The following is a 10551-nucleotide window of genomic DNA, read 5'->3' as shown; positions in this document are numbered from 1 at the left end:
CGGGAATCCTCCGTTCCTAGATATCATGGGCCCTTTCTAGTCTCCTGGCTCTACCGGCACCCCTAATAAAGCACACCAGTTAAGAGTCAAACCTAGAATCACCATATGAGAGAGCATGTAGCGATTGTCTTTCTGGGCCTAACTCACTCGGTATGGTATTTTCCAGTTACATTCAGGCTCCTGTAAATTTTTAGTTTCATTTTTCTTCAAATCTGAGTAATATTCCATTGTGTCTATGTACCACGTTTCATTATCCATTCATCAGCTGATGGGCATCTAGGCTGATACATTTTTTAGCTATTGGCAGTGGAGTGTTAATAAATGTGGATTTGCAAATATTTCAGTAATAGGCTATGGAGTCCATTAGGTATAGGCCGAGAAGTGCTTTGCTGGATTATACGGAAGTTCAATTTTTAACATTTTTAGAAACCACTGCAATTACTGGCATGGTAGCTACAACAATTCATCCTCTTACCAACGATGGATAAATTTTCCCCTTTCTCCACGTCCTGGCTAGCTTACATCATCTGGATTTTTGATGATAGTCATTCTGTCTGCCATGAGATCAAATCTCAAAGTAGGATCTGCATTTCCTGATGGCTAATGATGTTGAATACTCTTTTGAAAATCCCCTGCTCAGTTCCACAGCCCATTTTTAACTTTAAAAAATATTAATTGTATTTTATGTGTATGAGAGTTTTGCCTGTGAATATGTATGTATATGCACCACGTTCATGCCTGGCATTAATGGAGGTCAGAATTGGAGGACAGATCTCCAGGAACTGAAGTTAAAGATGGCTGTAAGCTACCATGTAGATACTGAAAGCTTAACATAGATCCTCTGAAAAAACAATAAGTGTTCCTAACAACTGAGCCATTGCTCCAGCCCAGAGGCCAATTTTAATTTGATTGATGTTTTCTTGTTATTTAGTTTCTTGAGTTTTGTTTATGTTCTGTATTCCAATTCTCCCTCAGACATGTAGCTATAAAAGATTTTCTTCCACTCTGAATGCTGCAGCTTCATTTGAATGACAGTTTCCATCGCTGTTCAAAGGTCTTTGTTTTGATGAGATCCCATTTTCCAATTACGGGCCTTACTTCATAAACTATTGGAAGCCTATTCATTAAATCCTTAACTGTGTCTAGATCTTGAAATACATTCCCTGCTTTTCCCTTCAGCAATTTTTCAGCTTAAGGCATTGTGCTTTGGTCATTGATTAATCTGGGATTGATGTTTGTTAAGGCTGAGAACAGAGTTTCAACCTTAATTTTTCTGCACGCATCTATCAAATTTACTCAGAACTATTTGATGAAGATACTGTCTCTTTTCCAATGTGTATTTTTGTCATCTTTGTCAATAATCAGGTGACTATAGTTGTATGACATTATATCTATGTCTGTTTTCATCCCAGAGCCATGCTATTTTCATTACTATGGCTCTGTGGTATAACTTGAAATTAAGTATGGTGATATCTACCCCAAAACATATTCTTTTGCTCAAGATTCTTCATTGTTGTCATCATCGTTGTCATCTTATTTTCTTTAAGAAAACTGAGTCAGGCCTGGTCATTCTTTTCCAGACACTCTAAATTATGTCACTCACTTTTTTTTGATGCTACCTCTCCCATCTTTCTGCCACGTGACTATCTGTCTGCCGCTTGGTTGCTCAGAAGTGCCCTGTCATTTTCTCTTCCTCTCCTCTATTTTGCTTCTGATAAAAGTGTCCTTCAGCTTCCCAATGACTTCATTTTTATTTATTTAACAAGACAAAAGGGAGTCCTAACTTCCCCAGTAACAGCACGTCCCTTGAAGTTGCTGCTGCTGCTATCGGAGTACAACTTAATTATGCTGTGTTGTTGTACTGATTCTAGGGGCCTTGCAGCTGGGTTCCAGGATTAGAAGCTGGGCTCTGATTCTCAGCTCTCCCACTAGCTTTCCTGCAGCAATCTCCCCTGGCTTAATAAGACCATTTACAGAATTTGTCTCTTAGAGAATAACAAGTATTCTCAACTGTTTTCTTTTACAGTTTTAGTGATGAGGTTTCATTTTTAATTTTTTAAAAAATTTCATTTTACATTCCAACCCCAGTTCTTCCTTCCACCCTTCCTCCCATCTCTGCTCACCTCCCAGTCCACCCCCATTCACTCCTCCCAAAGTGTAAGACGTTCCATGGGGAGTTAACAAAGCCTGGCCTTCTTGGAGCCCATTCCCTATGGTGGGATGTCATGCTCAACCTTAATGCAGAGGGGAAGGGGCCTGGTCCCGCCTCAACTTAATGGTGAGATTTCTAATCTACCATCCTATTAAAAAGTTATAAAGTAGTGTTTTAACTACCATCCACCCTGATTTTACATGTTTTTCGAGTTGTTCAGAACCTGGATAACAAAACATTTCTTGGGCATTTGGAAGACTCCCACAAGCATCATGTGCCTGCCAGTCACGTATTCTACATTAAAGTAATATAATGGTAAGCTCCACAAACAGAAGCTACGTCTTTGTGCAGCTTATATTTCCATTTTCTCCAGGATCTATTTCTGGTACAAATTGCATTTCTGTCACTATCACTTATGCAGTATATAAGCTCCAGGGAGTAGACCATCAAGGTAGTCTCCCAGCTGTGTGGCATCAGTGGCTGACTTGGGATGCAGCACAGCTTTTGTGCTCATGCCTTTGCTAAGATGACTTTGCTTAGAGTTGTGCTCCCAAGAGATGAGACTGCTGTTGAAATAGAGATAGAGTCCTTCCTATTACATCTAATGTTGAAATCTGTCACTTTTCCTTTTCAAATCTGTTCTCTGCCCATGCCCCAGAGAATGACTCCATGCCCATACACACATAGGCAGCACTAATGGGACTCAGTGAGTTATTAAAACAGAAAAGACATGAAGCTACGTTGGAGATGTGTTGGGGGACCTAGGGGAGCTTTCGGGGTATGGGGTAGATATGATTAAGATATTGTGTATAATGTATGAAAATTTCAAAGAATCAAAAACCAAAAATATTTAGAAAGAGATGATTTTTATTTACATAAATCACATCAATACTCTGTGGCAGAATCAATGTTTTTGAAAGTTCAGTATTTAACATTACTTCTAATCCCTGAAAAAAAAGGTCTTGAAATGATGTGGGAGTGTCATATATCAATCTGTTGATTTCATTGCTTAATTAATAAAGAAACTGCTTGGCCTGATAGGTTAGAACATAGGTCGGTGAAGTAAACAGAACAGAATGCTGGGAAGAAGGGAAGTTAGGAAGACGCTATGCCCCTCCTCTCCAGGGCAGATGCAATGAAGCTAGCTGCCAGGTCAGACATGCTGAATCTTTCCTGGTAAGACTGGTGATACACAGATTACTAAATATGGGTTAGGCAAGATATGAGAGTTAGCCAAGAAGAGGCAAGAGCTAATGGACCAAGCAGTGTTTAAAAGAATACAATTTGTATGGTGTTATTTTGGGTGTAAAGCTAACCAAGCGGGAGCCGGGCGCTACGAAAAGCAGGCCTACCTGCTGCTCTTACTACATTGAAAAAATTGTAGACACAAATTTCCTGGTTTGCCACAAAATATTCTAACTTGTTGACTATGGTATTTGCTTTCTTAAAATGGTCTGGAACTTACCCTGAAATATCTTCAAGATACACCTGCATAATTTTACTGTACATATTGGCATTACCTCTAATCCATAGGCTCAAGCAACAGACTTTGACCAACTGATAATATGCTTAGAAATGTGGTAACTCTAATCTCTGTTTGTATGCAAAGCTCATATACACAGTGTAGGATACCTAAAACTCCATTTCCTCAGAGGTAGGCTTCATCTCATGCTTGCTGCCAGAAACTTGCTCTCTGGAGTACCTTAGCCTAGGGATACTTGCTCTGCTAATCGAAATGCACCCTTCCCTTCAAATCTCATTGTGTGTATCCAGTCACAATGGTTAGCATGCCAGTTCTTTGCTTCTGTTGGAACTCTGCTCTGCTTCCCCAATTCACGCTGAGCTCATGCCCAAAATTTGAGATAACTAGCTTTGCAATCATCTTTTCCATATGTTATATGATTGTATTGTGAAACTCCAAGTCACTAAGACAAATTTTGCCTAGAGTGAGAATTAAGGACTCCAATGCAGTTGGTGTTGAAAATGCCAGGTAAGTGCAAGTCAATTAAGATTTATTCAGAAGAAAATGAAATAGTGTCTGTTTCTGCTTCATCATCTCCGAATTCTCACCCACTGTCCTAATTATGAGCTTATTATGGTGATTATTTTCTGAGCTATAAGTATTTAATAAACATATTCTATAAAACAAATTTTTATGCTTCAGTGTGAAATATACACAGAAATACAGCTTGTTTCCTCAAACAGCAGTTTGGTTGTAGAGTTTGATTGCATAATACAATGACAAAAATTTGAAATGGCTGCCACTTTCAAATATAAAGCACAAATTATTGAAGTTGGTTAACTGAATACACTAGAAAGTGGTAGGGTGCAGATATAGTTCAATAGTGGAACACTTCTCTGGGCTGTGAGATCTTAAGTTCAGTCCCAAGTACTACAAAACCAAGGTAAAAGAAAGGAGTGGGTATACCAGCTAAATGGAACATACCTGCTCTGCTTAGAAACTTACCAGTATAGGGCTTGTGTAGGCAACCGCAGATGCTTTGAATTTATATGTGCAACAGCTAAGTCATGTCCAGAAGACAGTATCATATAGCACCCCCTCCCCCATTTTATCTGTGCCAGTTTCCACACTATTCCCTGAGCCTTGGGATCTGGGGAAGGTTGGTATGGATGTCCCATCTATGGTTAAACATTCAGAGTCACCTATTTTCTCAGCATTTTGAATGGCACTATGACTCAATGCCTACATACTACAGTAAGAAGCTCCTCTGACTATTACAAAGAGGCTGCTTGTTCATCCCAGCCGCCCAGAACCAAAATAATCAAACAGAAACCATATTATTTAAATCACTGCTTGGCCCATTAGATCTAGCTTCTTATTGGCTAACTCTTACATATTAATTTAACCCATTTCTATTAATCTGTGCATCGCCACATGGCTGTGGCTTACTGGCAAAAGTTCTGGTAACTATCTCTGGTGGGGCTACATGGCTTCTCTCTGACTCCACCTCCTTTCTCACAGCATTCTGTTTAGTTTTTGCCACCTAGTTCTGTTCTCCAATAGATCTGCTATTGGCCCAAAGCATTTTCTTATTTATCAATGGTAATCACAGCATACAGAGCGAAATCGCACATCATCTGACCAAGATGAGAGCATCACAACTCTACAAATATAAGCATAAATATTTAGAAGGGACTTTGACAATATGACCAGTTAGTCAAACAATACCTGTATATAGTGATATTTTGTTTATGATCTAACAGATAAAGCTTGCCTGAAGTATATAGAGCAAAGCTAGCCACACTAGTGAGCCATAGAGGTCAGATGGTAGTAGTGCATACCTTTAATCCCAGCCCTAGAGAAGAATATAAGGAAGGATGAGAGAGGAACTTGTTCTCTTTTCAGTCTGAAGATTTTGTAGAGGTAAGAATTCTCTAGTGTTTGGCTGCTTTGCTTTTCTGATCTTTAGCCTAAACTCCAATAACTATCTCTGGGTTCTTATTTTTCATGCTACACCTCCAAATTTCAACTCTAGGATCTCTGCCCTTCCTATCCATGGAGTTTGACCATATTTACAGTAGCAAGCATAAAAGCATCAAACAATTTTAAATCTTTGAAGAAAGAAATTGAAGAAGACACCAGAAAGTAGGAAGATCTCCTATGCTCTTATGTAGGCAGAATTAGCCTAGTAAAAGTGGCAATCTTACTGAAAGCAATTTACAGATTCAACGCAATGCCCATCAAAATTCGAACACAATTTTTCACAGACCTTGAAAGAACGGTACTCAACGTCATATGGAAAAGCAAAAAACCCAGGATAGCCAAAACAATCCTGTACAATAAAAGAATATCTGGAGGCATCACAATCCCTGACTTCAAGCTCTACTACAGAGCTACAGTACTGAAAACAGCCTGGTATTGGCATAAAAACAGACAGGAGGACCAATGGAACTGAATAAAAGATATTAATCAAACACCGGATTTTTGACAAAGAAGCAAAAAATATCAAATGGAAAAAAGAAAGTATATTTAACAAATGGTGCTGGCATAACTGGATATCAACATATAGAGGAATGAAAATAGACCCATATCTATCACCATGCATAAAACTCAAGTCCAAATGGATCAAAGACCTCAACATAAAGCCAGAAACACTGAACCTTATAGAAGTGAAACTGGGAAGTACACTTGAACGCATTGGCACAGGAGACCACTTCCTAAATATAACCCCAGCAGCACAGACACTGAGAGAAATAATTAATAAATGGGACCTCCTAAAACTGAAAAGCTTCTATAAAGCAAAGGACATGGTCAACAAGACAAAATGACAGCCTACAGAATGGGAAAAGATCTTTACTAACCCCACATCAGACAGAGTACTGATCTCTAAAATAACAAAGAACTATAGAAATTGGTCATTAAAGAACAAATAATCCAATAAAAAAAATGGAGTACAGACCTAAACAGAGAACTCTCAACAGAGGACTCTGAAATGGCTGAAAGACACTTAAGGAAATGTTCAACATCCTTAGTCATCAGAGAAATGCAAATCAAAACAATGCTGAGATTCCATCTTACATCTGTCAGAATGGCCAAGATCAAAAACACTGGTGACAACTTATGCTGGACAGGTTGTGGGGAAAAGAGAACACTTCTGCATTGCTGGTGGAAATGCAAGCTGGTACAGTCCCTTTGGATGTCAGTGTGGTGATTTCTCGAAAAATGAGGAAACAACCTTCCTCAAGACCCAGTAATACCATTTTTGGGTATATATCCAAAGGATGCTCAATCATATCACAAGGACATGTGCTCAACAATGTTCATAGCAGCTTTGTTTGTCATAGCCAGAACTTGGAAACAATCTAAATGTCCCACGACCGAAGAATGGATAAGGAAAATGTTGTACATTTACACAATGGAGTACTACACAGCAGAAAAAAATAACATCTTGAATTTTGCAGGAAAATGGATGGGGCTAGAAAACATTATTTTGAGTGAGGTAACCCAGACACAGAAAGACAATTATCACATGTACTCACTCATAGGTGGTTTTTAAACATAAAGCAAAGAAAGCCAGTCTACAAACCACAATCCCAGAGAACTTAGACAACAATGAGGACCCTAAGAGAGAATTACATAGATCTAATCTACATGGGAATTAGAAAATTACAAGATCTCCTGAGTAAATTGGAAGCATGAAGTCCTTGGGAGAGGGTTGAGGGGGAGAGGGGAGAGACAGGGAGGGGAGCAGAGAAAAATGTAGAGCTCAATAAAAATCAATTAAAAATGAAAATAATACTATATTCTTTGTATAGTATACTTTGTATAGTATATAGTAATACTATATTCTATTTTGAATAAAAAGATATTATTTTATAATATCTTTTTATTCAAAATAGACTTAGGTAGCATTTCATATCTTCTAATATTATACTCTATAATATTACATAAGTCCCTATTCTTTTTTTTGTAATGCATTTAATAGTTTGCTATTTCCTTATTAAAATGCATTATTAATTTCTTGAGAATTTCATACTATGTATTTTGATCATATTCACCTCTTCCCCAACTCCATCTCAATACACCCACCTTTCTTAACCATCCCTTATTATGTTCTCTTTCTCTAAAATCACAAACCATCAAGTCCAATTTGTCTACCCATAGTGTGGCACAAATGTTATTAGAGTAACAATCACTTTCTAATTGTATTAATGACACACTCCACAAGATGAAACTCATGTCTGGCACAATTATCAGGGCCAAGAAATTGCAACAAGCTAGTTCACAGGCCCAAAAGAGAATATATCACTATTATTCTGCTAAATGTAGACAGTACTAATCCGATTCTTAATGATTTATCATTATGAGTGTATCTCTCAACACTCATCAGAGAAACTTTTATCTGTAGTAGATGGCAGTTACTACAGAGACCCACAACTGGTCAAGGTATAGAGAATAAGAGATTGTAGAATTCTCAGCTCTAAATGAAACATCTATATCACATCCCCTCCTCCTGAGAATTAGTAATCGTTGCACAAGATGAAACAGAAAAGTTGTAAATTAATTTAAATATTGTGCGTTTGATGTTTACAGTGTGGTGTGTTAATATGATTCACAGAGTGAATTAATTTCAATAATTAAGCTAATTAACATATCCATCTCCATATAACTACCATAGTTAGCATATGGTAAGAATCTTTAAGATCAGTTCTCTTGGCAAATGTCAAGTATACAATGCAGTATTATTACCTACAATTCTTGACTGTAAATTACATCTCTAGAAGGACTTCATTTCCTTATTTCTTAAAATTTTTAACTAAATTGCCTTTAGGCACTAAAGATCCTTCATTTCTAACACATTTTGTCTGATTTCTAATCTTTCCTTAAAGAATGAGGCTGCTTTCTTTCTTCCATTGTATACTTTTAGCTCCTTTGTCAAAAATCAGGTGTTCATAGGTTTGTGGATTAATATCTGGGTCTTCTATTTGATTTCATTGGTCACCAAGGCCAGATGGACTGGGACTGATGGAGCATGTAATCAAACCGGACTCTCTGAAGGTGACTGACAATGAGGGCTGACTGAGAAGTTTTGATTCTACTGCATGGATTGGCTTTGTGGGAGCCTGGTTTGTTTGGATGCTCATCTTCCTAGACCTGGATGGAGGGGGGAGGACCTTGGACTTCCCATGGGGCAGGGAACCCTGACTGTTCTTAGGACTGGAGATGGAGGGGGAGGGGAAGAGGTGTGTGGGAGGGATATGGGAGGTGGGGAGGAGGTGGAAATTTTAAATAAATAAATAAATAAATAAATAAATAAATAAATAAATAAATAAATAGAATGGGGCTGTTTACAAGATGTCCGCAAGGCACTATGAAAGAATACGTTCTACTGAGACTTGGTGCATGTACATACATATAGATGATTTGGGATTGGATCTAGTGGCAGCATTCCCACATGGCCTTTTTCCAGGAATGCTGATATAAGGTCTGACTCATAAATAATTGTGAGGAAGACAATTTAAAAGAGATGCTGCCTAAGCAGTTTTTTCTCATAATTCATTGATTAGTTATTCCTCACTCAAACAATTTGAGGACTTTAGCCTCTAGGAATATTGGGGTAAGTGAGCAAGCCCTTGTCTGATGGAATTGATTAACACAAAAAGAAAAAACAGTAAGCCTCAGAGGATGGGGTAAGAGCTGTGGAATGGTGTTCTCAGGGCCTGACAGAACTGTTGCACGCATGACCTCACAGCAGCTGTGCTTGCCTGCACAAGGCTTATACAGGATCAAGCTAGTAAAAATCCAACAGGTATGGAGGATGGGCTCCTAAAATCCTACTCTAGCTGAGGAGCTTTTGAAAGCTGATGCTACTCGGGAGGGAGAGTCAGCTTTCTTTGGTGTTACAGTCATTGCTAGGCTGTCCCACTTTGGGTTATCCTTGGAACTACAGTGGGACGGAAAGAGTGGAGTAGAAGGGTGAATTTCAGAGCATCTCCGTCTGGATGGAATTGCCATGCTCGCATTCCTTCTATGATTTCACTTCCAAAGAGTTTTATCAGTTATGATAAGATGGAAAACAATCCCACCCTACTCACAGATGTACACACTCCTGAAGTTTGTGCATATATTATTATCTTATAAAGCAAATGGGGCTTAGCAGGCAGATTTCAATTAAGCATTTTAATAGGAACAGTTAATCCTAGATTATACAAAACAGCCAACATAATCAAAGAACTCAAATATGAGAGAGGCAGGAGAACAGGGTCAGAAAAACAAACACAGCATGTACTCACTCATAAGTGGTTATTAGACACAAAGATAACCAGGCTACAATCCACAATCCCAGAGAACCTAGGTAAAAAGGAGAACCCTAAGAGGGACATATATGGCAGTCTCCAGGAAAAGGAAATAGTTAAGATCTCCTGGATAAACTGAGAGACGGGTAGAAGTGAGGGGATGGGAACATTGGGGCTCCAGAAAGTCAAGTTGTGGGGGTTGGGGTGGGCAGAGAGTGAGAGCAATGAAGGAGACATCTTGATAGGAGGAACTGTTATAGGGTTAGGGAGAAACCAGGTGCTAGGGAAATTCCCAGGAATCCACAAGGATGACCCCAGCTAAGACTCCTAGCAATAGTGGAGAGGGTGTCTGAACTGGCCTGCCCTGTACTCAGATTGATGACTACCTTAGTTGTCATCATAGAACCTTCATCCAGTAACTGAAGGAGGCAGATATAGAGATCCACAGCCAAGCTTTGGGGTGAGTTTCTGGAGTTCAGATGAAGAGAGGGAGAAGGAATCATATGAGCAAGTGGGGTCAAGACCGTGATGGGGAAACCCACAGAAACTGTTGACCTGATCTAGTGGGAGCTCACGGACTCTGGACTGATAGCTGGGGAGCCTGCATGAGACTGAACTAGGCTAAATGTGGGTGACAGTGG

Source organism: Microtus oregoni, unplaced genomic scaffold, assembly GCF_018167655.1.
Source record: "Microtus oregoni isolate MIOR12 unplaced genomic scaffold, Mior012 000052F_001, whole genome shotgun sequence".
NCBI classification, from domain to species: Eukaryota; Metazoa; Chordata; class Mammalia; order Rodentia; family Cricetidae; genus Microtus; species Microtus oregoni.
The sequence above is the reverse complement of the archived record's forward strand: the minus strand, read 5'-3'. Positions refer to the sequence as shown.